This window comes from Balaenoptera borealis, assembly GCF_965194805.1.
Source record: "Balaenoptera borealis genome assembly, chromosome: 1".
NCBI lineage: Eukaryota > Metazoa > Chordata > Mammalia > Artiodactyla > Balaenopteridae > Balaenoptera > Balaenoptera borealis.
In genome coordinates this window covers 20,912,091-20,931,764 of record NC_138860.1, presented here as the reverse complement: position 1 = coordinate 20,931,764, position 19,674 = coordinate 20,912,091, and positions in this window count along the sequence as shown.

Here is a 19,674-nt window from a genome sequence, read left to right as displayed (position 1 = left end):
CATGATCCTTTGTATTTCTGCAGCGTCTGTTGTTACTTCTCCTTTTTCATTTCTAACTCTATTGATTTGAGTCTTCTCCGTTTTTTTCTTAATGGGTCTGGCTAATGGTTTATCAATTTTGTTTATCTTCTCAAAGAACCAGCTTTTAGTTTTATTGATCTTTGCTATCGTTTCCTTCATTTCTTTTCATTTATTTCTGATCTGAGCTTTATGATTTCTTTCCTTCTGCTAACTTTGGGGTTTTCTTGTTCTTCTTTCTCTAATTGCTTTAGGCGTAAGCTTAGGTTGTTTATTTGAGATGTTTCTTGTTTCCTGAGGTAGGATTGTATTGCTATAAACTTCCCTCTTAGAACTGCTTTTACTGCATCCCATAGGTTTTGGGTCGTCTTGTTTTCATTGTCATTTGTTTCTAGGTATTTTTAAATTTCCTCTTTGAGTTCTTCAGGGATCTCTTGGTTATTTAATAGTGTATTGTTTAGCCTCCATGCACTTGTATTTTTTACAGATTTTTTTCCTGTAATTTATATCTAGTCTCATAGCGTTGTGGTTGGAAAAGATACTTGATATGATTTCAATTTTCTTAAATATACCAAGGCTTGATTTGTGACTGAAGATATGGTCTATCCTGGAGAATATTCCATGAGCACTTGAGAAGAAAATGTATTCAGTTGTTTTTGAATGGAATGTCCTATAAATATCAATTAAGTCCATCTTGTTTAATGTGTCATTTAAAGCTTGTGTTTCCTTATTAATTTCCATTTTAGATTATCTGTCCATTGTTGAAAGTGGGGTGTTAAAGTCCCCTACTATGATTGTGTTACTGTCGATTTCCCCTTTTATTGGTGTTAGCATTTTCCTTATGTATTGAGGCGCTCTTATGTTGGATGCATAAATATTTACAATTGTTATATCTTCTTCTTGGATTGATCCCTTGATCATTATGTAGTGCCCTTCTTTGTCTCTTGTAATAGTCTTTATTTTAATGTCTATTTTGTCTGATATGAGAATTGCTACTCCAGCTTTTTTTTGATTTGCATTTGCATGGAATACCTTTTTCCATCCCCTTACTTTCAGTCTGTATGTGTCCCTAGGTCTGAATTGAGTCTGTTGTAGACAGAATATATATGGGTCTTGTTTTTGTATCCATTCAGCCAGTCTATGTCTTTGGTTGGAGCATTTAATCCATTTACCTTTAAGGTAGTTATCAATATGTATGCTCCTTTTATGATTTTCTTAATTGTTTTGGGTTTGTTATTTTATGTCTTTTCCTCCTCTTCTTTTTCCTGCCTAGAGAAGTTTCTTTAACATTTGTTGTAAAGCTGGTTTGGTGATGCTGAATTCTCTTAGCTTTTGTTTGTCTGTAAAGGTTTTAATTTCTCTGTCAAACTGAATGAAATCCATGCTGTGTAGTGTAATCTTGGATATAGGTTTTTCTGTTTCATCACTTTAAATATGTCCTGCCACTCCCTTCTGGCTTGCAGAGTTTCTGCTGAAAAATCAGCTGTTAACCTTTTGGGGATTCCCTTGTATGTTATTTGTTGTTTTTCCTTTGCTGCTTTTAATATTTTTCCTTTGTAGTTAATTTTTGATAGTTTGATTTATATGTGTCTTGGCATGTTTCTCCTTGCATTTATCCTGTATGGGACTCTCTGTGCTTCCTGGACTTGATTGACTATTTCCTTTCCCATATTAGGGAAGTTTTCAGCTATAATCTCTCAAATATTTTCTCAGTCTCCTTTTTTTTTTGTCTTCTTCTTCTGGGACCCCTATAATTCGAATGTTGGAGCATTTAATGTTGTCCCAGAAGTCTCTGAGACTGTCCTCAATTATTTTCATTCTTTTTCCTTTATTCTGCTCTGTGGTAGTTATTTCCACTAGTTTATCTTCCAGGTAGTTTATCAGTTCTTCTGCCTCAGTTATTCTGTTATTGATTCCTTCTAGAGAATTTTTAATTTCATTTATTGTGCTGTTCATCATTGTTTGTTTGCTCTTTAGTTCTTCTAGGTCCTTGTTAAACGTTTCTTGTATGTTTTCCATTCTATTTCCAAGATTTTGGATCATCTTTACTATGTTACTCTGAAGTCTTTTTCAGGTAGGCTGCCTATTTTGTCTTCATTTTTTTGGTCTGGTGTGTTTTTACCTTGCTCCTTCATCTGCTGTGTATTTCTCTGTCTTCTTATTTTGCTTAACTTACTGTGTTTGGGGTCTCCTTTTCGCAGGCTGCTGGTTCGTATTTCCCATTGTTTTTGGTGTCTGCCCCCAGTATGTAAGGTTGGTTCAGTGGGTTGTTTAAGCTTCCTGGTGGATGGGACTGGTGCCTGTGTTCTGGTGGATGAGAGTGGATCCTGTCTTTCTGGTGGGCAGGACCACGTCCAGTGGTGTGTTTTGGGGTGTCTGTGACCTTATTATGATTCTAGACAGCCTCTCTGCTAATGGGTAGGGTTGTGTTCCTGTCTTGCCAGTTGTTTGGCATAGGGTGTCCAGAACTGTAGCTTGCTGGTTGTTGAGTGGAGGTGGGTCTTAGCATTGATATGGAGATCTCTGTGAGAGCTTTCACCGTTTGATATTATGTGGGACTCGGAGGTCTCTGGTGGACCAATTTCCTGAACTTGGCTCTCCCACCTCAGAGGCTCAGACCTGACACCTGACCAGAGCACCAAGATCCTGTCAGCTACTCAGCTCAGAAGAGAAGGGAGGAAAAAAAGAAAGAAAAAAGAAATGAAATAAAATAATTAAAATAAAAAATAAAAAAATTATTAAAGATAAAAAATAAAAAAGTAATAAAAAAAGAAAGAAAAAAGAGAGCAACCAAACCAAAAAACAAATCCACCAATGAAAACAAGTGCTAAAAACTATACAAAAAAACCCCTCAAAACGGGCAGACAGAACCCTAGGACAAATGTTAAAAGCAAAGCTATACAGACAAAATCACACAAAGAAACATACACATATACATTCACAAAAAGAGAAAAACGAAAATATATATATTAAAAATAATAAAAGAAGAGAGCAACCAAATCAATAAACAAATCTATGAATGATAATAAACTCTAAATACTAAACTAAAATACACATAACACCAGAAACAAATTAGAGGCAGAAAGTAAACCCCAAGTCTACAGTTGCTCTCAAAGTCCACCGCCTCAATTTTTGGATGATTCGTTGTCTATTCACGTATTCCACAGATGCAGGATGCATCAAAGTAACTGTGGAGATTTAATCCACTGTTCCTGAGGCTGCTGGGAGAGATTTCCCTTTCTCTTCTTTGTTCACACAGCTCCTGGGGTTCAGCTTTAGATCTGGCCCTGCCTCTGTGTGTAGGTCACCTGAGGGCATCTGTTCCCCACCCAGACAGTACGGGGTTAAAGGAACAGCTGATTAGGGGGCTCTGGCTCACTCAGGCCGGGGGGAGGGAGGGGTACGGATGGGGGGCGAGCCTGTGGCGGCAGAGGTCGGCATGACGTTGCAACAGCCTGAGACGCACCATGTGTTCTCCTGGGGAAGTTGTCCCTGGATCACGGGACCCTGGCAGTGGCGGGCTGCACAGGCTCCCGGGAGGGGAGGTGTGGAGAGTGACCTGTGCTTGCACACAGGCTTCTTGGCGGCTGCAGCAGTAGCCTTAGCGTCTCATGCTCTTCTCTGGGGTCCGCGCTGATAGCCACGGCTTGTGCCCGTCTCTGGAGCTCGTTTAGGCGGTGCTCTGAATCCCCTCTCCTCGTGCACCCTGAAACAATGGTCTCTTGCCTCTTAAGGAGGTCCAGACTTTTTCCCGGAGTATGGGATAGCCCTCCTGGCTATCTGTGGCATACTAGCCCCCTTCAGGCTGTGTTCACGCAGCCAACCCCTGTCCTCTCCCTGGGATCTGACCTCCGAAGCCAGAACCTCAGTTCCCACCCCCCACCCTCCCTGGCAGGTGAGCAGACAAGCCTCTCGGGCTGGTGAGTGCTGGTCAGCACCCATCCTCTGTGCGGGAATCTCTCCACTTTGCCCTCTGCACCCCTGTGGCTGCGCTCTCCTCTGTGACTGCAAAGCTTCCCCCCGCCCACCCTCCATCTCCACCAGTGAAGGGGCTTCCTAGTGTGTGGAAACTTTTCTTCCTTCACAGTTCCTTCCCAGAGGGGCAGGTCCCGTCCCTATTCTTTTGTCTCTGTTTTTCCTTTTTTCTTTTGCCCTACCCAGGTACGTGGGGAGTTTCTTGCCTTTTGGGAAGTCTGAGGTCTTCTGCCAGCGTTCAGTAGGTGTTCTGTAGGAGGAGTTCCACATGTAGATGTTTTTCTGATATATCTGTGGGGAGGAAGGTGATCTCCATGTCTTACTCCTCTGCCATCTTGAAGGTCCCTCTTGTCAGTTTCTTTAAATTCTGCTGCTGTGTGCAGATATAACAGTATCTCATTATGGCTTTAATTAGCATTTTACTAATGCCTAATGAGGGCGATCACTCTCTGGTAAGTTTATTGGCCATTTGGTTATCTTCTTTTGTGAAGTGCTTATTAAATTCTTTGAGTACCTTGTTTTCTGTTGGATTATCTGTTTTGTCCTTACTGTATTATAGAAGATTTTTGTTTTGGTACACATACATATTTAGATTAAATGTTTAATATAATTTATTGTCCTGCTCAATTAGCTAGTTATTTATATATTCTTTTAATAGGTACCCTAGCCATTACAAATATATCCTTAGATGTTTTACATTCTGGTATAATTTAGTACTTTACCACTTGGTGAGTAATGCCATGGTCTTAGAACACTAACTTCTTTTAACTCTTCCCATGTTTTGTGCTATGTTTGGCATTTATTTTATATCTGTTATCTATCTATCTATCTATTTATCTATCTATCTATATCATCTATCTACTGCAAATCCCATAGAACATTATTATTATTGTTTTTTACTGTCAATGATCATTTATATATTTAATTTTTTATTGCTCTTTATTCCTTCTTGGGTTTCAACTTTCCTTCTGGGACTTTTTTTTTTTTTTTTTAGATTGTGGTAGTTTAGCAGATTATTTTTAATTAATGTCAGTGATGAGATTTAAAGAAGGAAAATAGATGATTATTTAAAAACTTTACCAAAAAAAAAAAAAAAACTTTACAGACTGTTCTATTTGAATGGTTGCCTGTGTTTAGACACCTGGATAAATGAGCTTCTGTAATGGGGAAAAAAAAAATCTTGGTAATACTCGATTTCTTCTGAGCTCGCACTGTTCTGTGGTTGAAAAGAGGGTTTTAATGAGCTGTGTTACAAAGTGAGCTGTGTTACAAAGCTGTCCCTGGGGCCTGTCTTTTCAGGAAGTTCTTCTATACTTTCAGGGATCTAAGAATGCTGATTATTGTTTTCCTGAAGCTAAAATATTTAGTTTGTGGTAAACAGTCCAACTAGTACACAGATTAAAAAGGTAACTTCAGAGAGTCATGAGGACTATGAAGCAGATAAAAGCGGGATGATGGGATGGAGCGATCGAGGGAATTGTGTGCGTGCCCATCATGGATAGAATGGTTGGGGCAGCCTTGCGTGTGAGAATGAGCAGAGGTCTCCACGAGGGGTCAGTTAGGCCGAGATAAGGGGGAGAGCATCGCTGACAGAGGGAGCCTCAAAATAAATCAGCTTCACGTCTGGATGATAAAGTCTGGGACTATTTTTTTATTTTTAGCTTGAAAAACTATCTTTAGTACTTCCTTTAGTAGAATTACTCTGTTAACAAATTCAGTTATTGTTTGTCTGAAATGTCCATATTTATCTTTTATTATTATTATTATTATTTCAGCTGTCAGTTTTATTCCTGTTCTCTTGGAGGTAATATGTCCCTTTTCTCTAGTTGCTTTCTCCTTGTCCTTCATTTTCTACATCAATTTATTGTGATGTCATAAGTTTCCTTTTATGGCTCCTGCTTGGTGTTTATGGTGTTTTTTGAATCTGTGGTTTGAAGTGTTTCATCAGTGTTTAAATATTCTCAGCCATTACTTTCTTAAATATTGCTTTTGCCCCATTGCATCTCTTCTCTCTTTATGAGACACCAATTAAATGTATGTTAGAATTTTAAAAATTGTATCCCATATGTCTCTTGTTTTCTTTCTTGTAATTTTTATCCTTTTGTCTCTCCACGCTTCAGTCTGGGTTTTTTTCCTCTGACCTACCTTCTCTCTTCAGAGGAATTTAATATTTTCTTAAATCTATCCATTGAGCTCTTAATTTTTATTAAGAATTCCTATTTATCTTCTTTTTGTAGTTTCCATTTCTATCCTAAAGTTTTTCATCTTGTCATTTATTTTCTTGAACACATTCAACATAATTACAATATCTGGATCTCCTGTTTATCTGCTTCTATTATATTCTATTGTAGTTTATTCTATTTCATTGTCATTTTTCTTTTATTTTATGGTCAATTCTTATCTTTTTGCATGCTGGTTTTACTTTTTTATGTGAGTGCTGGACATTCTGTTGAAAAATTATAGAGATAGTTTGCAGTTGTGAATAATATTTTCTTCCAGGAAAGATTTACTTTTACTTCTAGCTGGATGTTAGGTGTGGGGTTATTACCTGAATCCAATCAGGAAATGAGCTGTTTGAGGCTAGGCTTCAGTTCTTGTGAGTGTATTTCTACTTCACTCTTTTTCATTTGTTGCAGTCCTTGTATGTCACAACCCAAAACCTGGAATATTTTCCAGGGACCCATCTTCTTTGTGGCTCTAAGCTCCATTTTTTACACTCCTATCCTTGTGAGACTTATGAAAACTCTGTTAGTTTTTCAAATTCTCAGTTGCTGCTTTTGAACTGACAAATGCTTTCATAGAGACTAAAACACCAAAGGTTAGATTCATTTTTCTGAGATACCTTCCCTCCAGGATATCAAATTCACAAGTCCTCAGTGGTTTTGTCGCTGTTAGGTGTGTTCAAACAGATATTTCAAAGTATTTTGTCCGTGTTTCCTAGTTGTTGTCAATGAGAGGGTTGGTCTAAACAGGTTAATTCACTTTGCCAGAAGCAGAACTGTTTTTATTTTATCTTAAACAGACAGAAAAAGACCAGAGGCAAGAACTCAGAGGACCACTTTGTGGGCATGTGTGGGAAGACGAGGCAAATATCCAATGTGAGCCCACTGCAACAGACTGTTGGATTGATGATGCTTGTGTACAGAGAACAAACATTTCTTTCATAGAGCAAATCTGATTTTATACCTTCCCATCATTTCAGTATGGAGAACTCTCTCCCAGGCTTAAAAAGAGATCTCCTTTGGAAGTGGAATCTTTCACCAATGGGAATGTCATCTAATATGACTAATTCTTATAATGATCTTAACACTTGAGATTTAGTTTCCCTATCCTAAAATTTTAAAAGGGTATAAAATACCTTTTCTGGATTTTTGAAAGAACTAATTGAGATAATGTGTATTTTTGCTGAGTTTGTGAAAAGACTAAGTGAGTTAATGTGTGTGACAGCACTGTGTAGATTTTAGGGTGAAACTCAAATACGAATGTTTATTATTTATTTCTGCTTCCTCCAAATTCTCATATGTTTTAGACTCTCAGAAAAATTCCAGCTGAAACAGCAATAATGCTTACACAATAGGACTTTGCCCACCAGGCAAAGCTTGCTTGATCACATAACGTTCATGAGTTTGGAAAAGGCTTGGCCTTTTGTTTTTCTCTTATCTATAAAGCATGTCTTGTGTTAATGCTTGGGTTTTAGCCTCTGCAAATAAACTTTAATACTGCTATTGTTATTATTACACAATCTGCTGTATTATACCTGCTGAATAATTCCTTGACCAATTCAGTGTAAGTGGAATGAAAGCCAAAGTTTTTTTTCTCTTTTATTCATAGACTGTTCACCTGAAAATTAAACTTAAGCAAGCATCAATGAGCAGTTTTCTCTGACTGCTGAAAAGAGGACATTTTAAAGACAGTGATTGCAAAAAATATCTCACAATAGGCAGTTAAACTGTATTTTAGACCAAATCAGTAAAACTGGCTGTTGGTAGTTTTCTTTCATAAAATTTTCACCAATAAAAATACTACTTCCCAAGACATCCCTGATTTCTTTGCTGGCTCTTTGTTCCAGATTAAAGGAAAAATATTATTCAATTTTCTCTCGTTCTCATTAACTATCACCATTTAAGATGTAACCTCTTCACAAAGGGCACTCTTTTTAGTGTAAGGCTTCAGAAAAATACAAGATCCATTTCATGCTCTCAGAGGGCCTTGGTATAGTTGGGGAGATAGGATATGTGCATGAATATGTATAAATAATAAGTAAGGTATTAGAGACTAAATGATTGGTACAGGGGTGTGTTTGGTTGGAAGTTAAAGAAGTCCTCCACTAGGGCAATTGGAGAAAGAGTCATGGAGGAGGTATGAGTTGAGCTGGGCTTTAAAGACGTTAGAAATTAGTTAAATGGAAATGATGAGGGATGGGATTCAAAGCAGCTGGAACAGAATGAGCAAAGGCTTAGCAACACTAATCCATATGGCACAATATAAGCTCCACACAACAAAAACACTAGGAGGTAAACTCCAAGAGAGCAAAGCCTTTGTCTATCTCATTCATGGCTTTATTCCTAGTTATCTAGGTCAATTCCTGGCCCGCAGCATATGCTCAATGAATACTAATTGATTGCATGAATAATCAGAAGCCAAGGAGCCCGCCAGTTTATGTGGTATGGGATTCTTTGCAGGAAGTTCTCAAGGAGAGAAGAGGAAGTTGAAATCTCCAGGGAATCAGAGTCCAGTGTGAGAGCCACAGGCAAGGACCCTGAAGGATCTTGTCCTTCAGCTCATATCAGTGGGTGGCATCTTAGGCTGGAGCCATTTGCATTATGCGTGTGGGGAAAGATAAAACAACAATTAGCAAAAACTTCCTACCGCATTTGGGCCTTTCTAGATGGTAGTTCTCCCACCCCTACTTTTTGTGAGCTTTTTTGCTTGTTTGTTTTAGTATTGATAGTAGAGACTTTGTGTAGGAGTCTTAATGGAAACTAAAGTTTGGAGATGAAATACAGCTCAATTAATGAAAGGCCATTTTTGAGAATGGGACATGTTGGGGTTTGGAAGGAGCAAACTTCTAAGTCTGATGCCCTTGCAAAGGCTGGAGTTATATATTGGACAGACGGTTTGAATTCTTTGAGGAAGTAGTGATGACTGTAAAAGCCGACACCAATTCATTGAGAACATGTCACGCTAACCTCGCTTCATTTTGGGATGGGGTCACTAAACTGATAGACCGGGTAGTGTTCATTGATGCTTGCTTTAATTCAATTTTCTGCTGAACAGCCTGTGAATGGAAAGGGGAAAAAGTATCTTGAGCATTAGTTTCACTCTAAACTGAGCCCAGCAAGAAGTTGTTCAGCTGGAGTAATGTAACAGATTGGGTAATAACAATAATGGTATTAAAGCTCACTTTCAGAGCCTAAAATTTAGGCATAATGACATGTTTTATGGATAACTAAAAAAATGGAAAAGCCAAACTTTCCAAATCCACAAGGTAGCTTAACGCCTACTAGGCTTTTGACAAAGTTCTTTTCATTTCTAAGTTGAAGAAATAGGATAATAAAGCTAAATAAAGTCATAACTGGTTGAAACACTGTCTGCATTGCAAGAATGTTGACTTGTGACCAGGCTGGTCACTAACGTGGGGTGCCTGAGGATTCTGTCTTCATGCTCTGTCCTGCTCGACATTCTATCAGTGTCTTCAATGAAAATGGAGAAGCTGGCTTATTATATTTTCCATAAGTCTGTAGTGCAAGGTTATATGTTGGAAGATTCTTATAATGTAATAATATGTGGTCCTTCTTTAGGTTTAATTTTGTTGCCGTAAAAATAAATTGGAACCGTACGTCTATAAAACGCAAATATACTGGCTCAGATGTTCTGAGTGGCTGTCATGCTCACTACCCTCCTTGGAGAAAAGTCATCACAAATGATTTGTACCATGTGTCCCTGCTCCCTGGACTCCGTGGATTGGTGCCTGACTTAAGGGGCGCCTGGGTGATGTTCAGGAGAGTCCTGTCCACTGAACATGCTTTGTATTTGACAATGAATAAGAGATCCCAAATAAGTCTTTAAGGCTATTTTTAGGCGAGAAACAGATGATCCACAGAGAGTGGCAGCACATGTTAAGAGAGCACAGAGAGGACAGTGAATGAATATAAGCCATTAGTCAGGAGGAAAATCAAGGGGCACAACCAAGACTTGAGAGAGGGGCAGGCAAGAGAAACAAAGAGAATGAAAGGAAAAGAAGCTCATAGGAGAGGTGAGATAGAAGTTGGAGCTACTGTTGGGACATAAACGTTGCTCTCATGTCCTGAACAACTTTCCATGAAGTCTGTTTTTTTTTAACATGCCATTTCTTCCCTTTAACCAAACACCATGTTGCCTGAGGTAACCCAGTGTTCCTTGAAAGCCTGAAAAAGTCCAAAGACTTCAAATAGAGAGGATGATGTGGGCTGTTGGACCACCTTCCAGGGTTTTAGACACATATATTTTATACCAAAGCCTCAAACGGGTCTTGAAGAGATCAGTTCTTTTGGTGACAAAACAAATCAAACAAAGATGGGAAGCTATTCCTCTGTTTCAACTACCATAAAACATTTACATTTCTTAATACACTTCATGAAAGTTTTCCATTTATTTTGACCAGAAATGACACTCAAATACTATTAAAATGTCTAAGTTTGACTTTTAATTCAGATTATCATTTAAAAATCCATGGTAACCATAAAAAGTATCCAAACCAGCATCTATCCTTTAATATTTAATAGATTTTAGAGAAATTTCAAATTTAGAGTTATATGTTCCTCTGAGTGAGACTGACAATGTGAATCACCACTAGATATGTGGCATTTTTTTGGTACAATGCCGACTTTTACATTTATTTTCTTAACTCTCACAAAATAAAATGGCATCTCGGGGGAGCCAGGGGTATACAGAAAGATATTTCTTTTCTTTAAGGGTAAAGGTTATCTATAGTCACTTTCTCTTGGCTTCATAAAAAGAGGAACATGAGATTCAATCATCTTCATCTTAACTCTCTCCTTCTGATATTTTGCCTTTTTAATCCTTGACCCTAAAATGTTGAGCAATGGGAAGGAGAAAGAGATAGAAAGCAAAAGAGAGAACATCGGATAGGAAATGTCAGCTCCATTACTTAAATGTCACGGGCATAGGATGAGCACTCAGGACCACAGGTGGAGAGCAAGTCATAGAAATGAGACCAACAGTGGGAGAACCTCAATGTTATCACTCAGTGAGACAAGGCGATCTCAAGCCAGGTAAAACTGGAGCTAGAATGTATCCAGATACATGGTGGGTCACATCAGGTAAGTAGTATAAAGTTGTAGGAGTTCAGATTCTGGAGAGTGAGGTAAGAGGGCAAGGCATTAAAACCCCTGTCTAGGGGCTTCCTTTGGTGGCGCAGTGGTTGAGAGTCTGCCTGCCAATGCAGGGGACACGGGTTCGAGCCCTGGTCTGGGAGGATCCCGCATGCCGCGGAGCAAATGGGCCCGTGAGCCACAACTACTGAGCCTGCGCGTCTGGGGCCTGTGCTCCGCAACGGGAGAGGCCGCGATAGTGAGAGGCCCGCGCACTGCGATGAAGAGTGGCCCCCACTTGCCGCAATTAGAGAAAGCCCTCGCACAGAAACGAAGACCCAACGCAGCCAAAAATAAATAAAAAAAACAACAACAAAAAAAAACAAACCCCTGTCTAGACACAGTCTAGGGAAGGGGCAGGAGCGCAGGCAGCTGGCACACCCACAATTCCCTCATTCACTCATTTAGTATTTAAGTGACTTCTTATTAGGTCCCCTGCTGGAGAGAAAATTTTGGGGATATATAATGATGAGCAAAACAGACATGGCCTCTCACTTTATGGGGTTTATGGTCAAGTGGCACAGAGGGCATGAGCACTGCCCCTAAGGAAATACACCTCTTACCCAACCTGAAAGTCTGATGTGCTCCCTGCAGGGGAAGGAGCTAGGCCAGGGGAGGAACACTTCGCGATGAGATGAGAGTTGGTGGACTCCGCCGTGAAAGCCCTGATGTGTTTTTGTTTTTGTTTTTTTTGGCTGCACCACACAGTATGCAGGATCTTAGTTCCCCCACCAGGGATCAAACTGGTGCCCCCTGCAGTGGAAGCACAGAGACTTAACCACTGGACCACCAGGGAAATCCTATTGACGTGTGTTTTTTAAAGTTGTTGCTTTAACGCTGCCCAGGGAGCGAGTGTGTGTGTGTGTGTGGAAAGGACTATTTATAGTTAAGTGGCTTTTAAATTAACACATAGTTTATTAAAGTCACAAAATAAAAAAACTATTTTTCTTAAGGCTTAAAGTTTAACTTACAAAATTTGTTATTTTACCTATAAATTTATTAAATATTTAGGTAAGAATGAGAATATTTACCTTTCCACGTACATTAGTAATGTTTAATAAATTAATAAGTTTAACAGACTGATTTTCTCTAAACAATTAACCCCATTTACAAACCTAATTAATTTATATCTTTTAAATATCTTTGTGTACATTAAAATGCAAGTTATCTGATTCTCTTAAACACATCAGATGCTTGAAAGAGCAAATTTACACACCCAGAAAACAAGCTCTCTCTAATTCATGTTTATGTGTCATAAATTAAGTTTTGTTAAACTTTCAAGCTGTTTACAAAGAAATTTTCTTACACCTTTTGCATGAAAAGCACAAGTCTAGTGTGTGTGTGTGTATGCTTTTCTGGTACCACCAAGCAATTCTCCAATTCTCAGTGGATACTGAGTGAATGTCGTACAATTCAACTCAGTTCTGACACTGTCTACCTGGAGATAGCATCAGATCCCTTGAGTTAAGGGCTCAGTCCCACAACATTGCCCTCTCCCAGCTTCAGATGCCAATTACAAGTCCATGTGTCACCTGTGCTTCTGACCCACCAGCTATTGGTTTTAGGTTTCCACAACCCCCTCCTTGGGTTGTGGAATTAGCTAGAATAGCTTACACAACTCAGGAAAACATTTACCTATTAGATGATGTACTGGTTTATTATAAAAGGTTGTAATTCAGGAGCAGCCAGATGGAAGAGACGTGTAGGGCAAGGTATGCAGAAGGGCACAGAACTTCCATGTCCTCCCCAAGCGCACCACTCTTTCAGCATCTCCATATGTTCCTCAGCCCAGAAGCTCTCTGAATCCTGTAGTTCAGGGTTTTTTATGGAGGCTTCATTTCGTAGGCTTGATTGATCAAATCATTGGCCATTGATGATTGAATTTATTTTCCATTCCCTCTCCCCTCCCAGGAGGTCTGGGTTTGGGCTGAAAGTTTCAACCCTCTAATCACATGGTTGGTTCTTTTAGCAACCAACCCCCATCCTTAGGTTACCTAGGGGCTTTCCAAAAATTACCTCGTTAACATAACAAAAGACACATTTATAGTTCTCATTACTTAGGAAATTCCAAGGATTTTAGGAGTTTTGTGCCAGGGATGGAGAGAAGACTAAAGTATATTTCTTATAAATCACAGTATCACAAGTAACTTAAATTTGAAACTGCATTGTTTCAATAAGAAAAAAATATGAATATCCTTATCCTTATGCAAAACATTCCTAAATTTGACAAAAGGTATTCAAACAAAGTTTTTATATACTTCACCATCTCTGTCTATTTTTCCACCTTCCTATAGTTTTAAAATCATATATCTGATAAAGGGAGAAGTTTAATCCTACCTATCAAGTGGGCTAGGGCAACAGAGGTAAAGGCTAGGGCCATGAAATGGACACAGTTCTCCAGAGACGTGAATGGGATACTTATTTTTTGTAAAATCTAACTCAGTCATAGAAGAATCTGTGGAATCCTTTCTTTTGGTTGGGGATTGTCAGCTAAGCACAAGAGTACCCCAGCCTGTGCTCTCAAGTTTCACCTTTACCCAATTTTTATCCTCTTTTCAACATTTTATTGACTGTTTTGGATAGGAGGAATTCTTGAACTCGTCTCACCCCCAGTTTTGTGGTCTCTAGTTGTTTGACTGGATGATTAGGGTAGTTAAATGAATTTTGTACTTCCTCATCTACATTGTCAAATTTTCCATTCTCACTGGATTTTGCATTATTTAAACATTTTTTTTTTGCCTGGTTTTTGGCCACAATTCTGTGGTCACTTACCAATATCTAAGAGCTTAATCTGGTTAAAATGGAAGTGGTAGGTTAAGTGCTAAGGTTAGGGCTCCTTCTGAGGGAAAAGGAAGCACAACATTCTGGAGAACAGTTTTCCACCACCTTGGGCCTGTGAAATAAAAATTCAGCCCTCAAGAGGAGAGCTGTAATGCTGTATCTCTCACCTCCGTGGCTAAAGTCTTGGCCTGACGGATCTCACGGGCCATCAAGAAGAGGGCCCTGGTGAGCCACAGCACAAATTGACCTTGGATACTGCTCACAGGGGATGCTGCCATACTTCTAAATTTCTGGGTAAGAAGTAGATCCTGCAGCATGAAATTGCAGAGTAAGGATGAGGGATAAATAATGCAAATTCATTTAGCAACAGCAATTTCCTGCCTGTATTGTCAAAAGTTTTGAATGGTTCCTTTGCTCACTGGTTGGACTTGCTTTCTCCTGCCCGAAGACCAGCAGAAAGAGAAAAACGACATAGTTCCCCACTGAGTGGGATGATTCTCCAAAAGAAGGAAAACCACTGGGGATGGCTCAATGTGTAATCAAGAGGACTGAAAAGCACTGATTTAATTAATTATCCTGAAGCTCCTTTGGAGAGGTCTGTGTGGACTCATCTGAATGAAGTCTCCGGAACACACCCACCACCCTCAGGGAGAATGTGCATTTCCGCTGTCAGACAGCAGGCCCTGAAATGGGCATCAACACCCACTGGATTTCTGGGGAAGGCTCATTCAGGATGTCATATGCTGTGGAGCAGCTGCAGAGAATAACAGTGGCAGCAGCTGACGGTGAATGTAGACAAGGGGCAAGAAGCTGGCTTCATTGAGATTTTCTTTACCAAGAGATCTGGAGAGATTTTCCTTGGTCATATTATACAATCCTAGAGTCTATGGTGGTCAAACTGCTCATCTGAGAACTCAGAGCCATGATGTTAGTTACCTTTATGTTCATGGCCAATTCCGTGAAATAGTTTATAACACCGTAGAGATTTTGATTAACATTAATTCGAGATTATTCCTACCATGAGTCTTCTCCTTAAGATTTACCTTTTCCTGGTCTTCCCTGGTGGCGCAGTGGTTGAGAATCTGCGTGCCAATGCAGGGGACACGGGTTCGAGCCCTGGTCTGGGAAGATCCCACATGCCGCGGAGCAACTGGGCCCGTGAGCCACAACTACTGAGCCTGCGCGTCTGAAGCCTGTGATCCGCAACAAGAGAGGCCGCGATAGTGAGAGGCCCGCGCACCGCGATGAACAGTGGCCCCTTCTCGCCGCAACTAGAGAAAGCCCTCGCACAGAAACGAAGACCCAACACAGCCAAAAATAAATAAATAAATTTATTAAAAAAAAAAAAAGATTTACCTTTTCCTTACCATTCCCAGCACCCTAATCCAGGCCCATATATCATGTACTTGCATTACCACAGTGCTTCCTCGTATCTGATTTCTCCCTGCTAGATCTGTTTTGGGTCCCACTGTCAAGATAATTTGTGGAAAACACCACCTTTCATCATACTACTACCCTGCTCTGGAATCTATAAGGGCTTCTTGTTATTTACAGCATAAAAACTCTGGCTTCCAAGGACTTCCAGTGTTTGGCCCTACCCTCCTACCCAGCAAAACCTCCCTTTGCTCCCCTGGAGGGCTAGTCCTCTTCAGTGAGCTGGCCTCCTCACTCGACCTCACTTCACACTGGGCTCCTTTCCGGAGCTTGTCTTACATCTTGTTGACTTCTTACCTCTTCCAGGAAGCCTCTCCAACCACTCGAGCCCATGCTAATGTATTCATCATTCATCCATCCATCTATTCATTAAATGTGTTGTACACCTTTCATGCACTGCTAGTGTTAACTGAATTCAGGTTTGGTTGCTCGCTGCTTGAAAAGCCAATACTCGAGAGACAAGTACTGGTAGGAAGAGAAAGGTTGCTTTGTTTAGGAGGCCGGCAACCTGGGGATAAGGAGGACTAATGTCCCAGAACCAACTTGGAAGAGTCTGCTCTGCCATGAAAGCTTTTAAAGGGAAAGTAGTCTCAGTTAATCACTGAGGTAGAGGGTCATATTTGCTGTCATTTCCCATTGCATGCAGACTTGTTGACTCTTTGTGATCTTTCTTTAGGTGGTATATCATTCACACAGTTTGCTTGTGAGATTACTGAAGGGGAAGCTGGGGAAAAGATCTGGTCATCTGTTAATTACTTATTCTTCATTTCTACTTCTTTGATCTAAGGAAAGAATCAACAGGTTAGGCAAGGGTTTGTGTCATCAAAAGATTTGAAAGGTGTGCTTGGGCAGAGGTGAATTACAATATAGCTCTTCTAGAGTGACAAGACAAAAGGGGCCTCCTGCAGAGAGCTCTTTCCTGCAGAGAGCTGCTTACACATCTCCACTGCCAGACATCATTCCATTTCTATGGGATTATGGGCAAAGGTCTGTCTTCATAATTTCTTCATGCTGATATAAGGCATCATATTCTCAGAATGGAAGATGTTGACATAGGTCTGTAGCATTTCTTTGCTGACAATTTTAGTTGTCCAGGCAGAGCAATCTACAATTTTTTTGATGCCCACAAAGATACAGATTATTATGAGCAATAGTATTAATCTCATTCTCTTGAGACCAAGTTCTGGAATTGTGCTAGCCATAGATTCCGTACTGCTCAAGTTGGAGCAGCTTATATCATGGCTACTGTCTGGTCATCATGCAGTTAGCTTTTTCCCTCTGTAAAATAACTCAGGAATGTGCATCAGACACTGAAAGATTCTGTAACTCTATTGTCCTAATCATTAACTGCTTGACCCTGATCTTTTGTGATTCAGGGAGGCCTGGGAGACTGCCTTTTCTACAAACTAGAGGCAGGTGACATGGAGGGGGCTTTGTACTTGGCGGACACAAGGTTCTGCTCAGTTTCACTAGTCTCTGTATACATATTTCTAACCCTTATCATCGAGGCTACTGCATACACATTTGTGTAGTTTGTGCTCTCACAAAGGGGCTGAGGGGACCCTGAGTGAGATCAGAAATCAAGCTTGATATTCTCCCTCTCCAAAAAGGAAAAAATAATCTATGGTACATTTATAATTGTATATTCCAAATTATTGAATATATTCCTGAAGGAGAGAACTTTTGATCAGAGGATGAAGAGAACTAACTTATCTTTAACACTTTACACATTTGATGATTGGAAGAATTTCCCATAGACTAGTGTCTGTCTTTATGCATTTCAAGTCTTGTTTCTCCTCTCCTGTGTCCGCAGCATTGTTGGACAGGTCCCTATCGCCATATGACTTCTGGACCCACCCTTCATGTCACAATGCCAGGTGAGTTCTTACAGTGGATGATAGAAGTACTCCTGAAAATCGTTCTTATACGTGGACGGTAGCAATAACTTTATCATATCCCAAAGTGACTGTGAATTGCGTAAGTACACCCCACTAAATCCAAATTACATGCATCGCCACTTCAACTTTGTTTTAGCTGTATCCCCTAATGCTACCTTACGAGAATGAAAATGTGATGGAGGGAAAGGTGGTGTGGAAAGAGGCAATATTCTTAACCAGGTGCAGTTAAAATATCTCATTTTTGAGCATTTCATAAACATATATAGCAATGTAAGGGTAGGACATCTCTGACATCCTTGGAAAGAGCTCATGCAAGTGGGTGATGCCACCACTTTGACTTCATTAGTTCATCATTGGTTCATCAAGGTAAATCTGCTTTACTGAGCGTGGGGAAGGGCACTTCTATCACATGCAGCCTGCCCTGCCCTCTCCCGTGCTGGGGTTGGATGCTCCAAGGTTGCCCCCATCACAGTCCTTGCAGAGGCTCTTCGTGAACCCTGTAACCCCACTTGCCCCTGCCTCCAGACCTTATTCACTCTTCTTTTCAGCTTTGGCCAGGCCATCAATTAAGAATTACTGCCTCAGGACAAATCCTAGTATTATTTTTCTCATTACTGGTCTTTCTTTGGACCAGTTGGGGTGTTATGACTTGCTAAATTAGCATTTGCTAGGTAGAGCCCCCGGGGTGTCAGCTGTGAGCCACAGTTCAACAAAAGACCACAAAGGAATTGAAACAGAGAAGTTTGCTACTCGTGGGAGGGGAGACTGTTGGTCACAAGGGCTGTTGGAAAGTCATAGCAGAACTTACATTTGCTTGTGACTCTGAGGCTGCTATCCAGGGCTCGTGCTTGCATGAGGGGGCTAGTGGTGGTTTATGGTCCCACAGGTCACTTGGCCAAACAAGACGGACGCTGAGGCAGATATGTTGCAACCGTGCCCCACAGGGTTAACAGAGGCTGGTGACCAGCAGAAATTCTTGAGCCTGTTTTACAGAACAACAGATAAGGGAACAGCTTGTTAAAAACCCCTCCACTTGTAAACTGCCTTCTCTGACTAAACTCACTTTAGTTATTATTTTTTCCTCTCTTTAACTGCATACCCTCCAAGCTTCACATAACCTAGGTAATATATCGCAAGACTTCTTAACCACTTCCTGTAGATAACACCTCTGATGTATGTCTTGCTATAGTAATGGGGGCTTAAGTGGTTTTTCAGGAACTTGGAGTCACGTCTTATCCAGTTTGAGCCAGCTAAGACTGGTTGGGACCACCAACCCTAAAAGTGGGCCTGCACGGGTATCTGATGAGTGACTTTTGACGTCAGAGGGCCAAAAACTCCACCTTCAGATCACGCTAAGCGTCTCCATTTTTTAACATGCCTCCCATGAAGAAACAGGTAACATACAGAACACTGATTACCTCACTTTTTCCCATGTTTGAGTCCACCCAGCTTACCCCAAACCCCTTACCTTTGGGGAAGTGGATTTTAGATCTTTTCTCTCATCTCCTCGCTTATGTGTCTTGTGAATAAACTCTTTCTCTGCTGCAAACCTTGGCATCTCAGCATTTGGCTTGCCAGTCGGGTAAATAAATCTGGTTCCATAAAAATATCATGAAGTAGCTTAGCTAAACTCTCAACATAGTGTCTGGGAAGCAACGAAAAGATTCACGTGGCTGGGATTTATTTATTTATTTATTTATCTATTTATTTATTTATTTATGGCTGTGTTGGGTCTTCGTTTCTGTGCGAGGGCTTTCTCTAGCTGCGGCGAGCGGGGGCCACTCTTCATCGCGGTGCGCGGGCCTCTCACTATCGCGGCCTCTCTTGTTGTGGAGCACAGTCTCCAGACGCGCAGGCTCAGTAGTTGTGGCTCACGGGCCTAGTTGCTCCGCGGCATGTGGGATCCTCCCAGACCAGGGCTCGAACCCGTGTCCCCTGCATTGGCAGGCAGATTCTCAACCACTGCGCCACCAGGGAAGCCCGTGGATGGGATTTTTGAAGGGAGTTTAATGTTGGTGCTAACTTCAGGGGAGTGGTAGGTTTAAGAAGCACCCAAGAGAAGTTGAAGCACATGGGAGGAGCAACAGCAGGAATCTGTCGCCTGAAGAGGGCCTTGCAGGAAGGGTCCCCATGGGGCTGTTGTCATAGAGCCGAGTGTCTCAGCCTTGGCAGTGTCAACACTTCAGGTCCTAGAA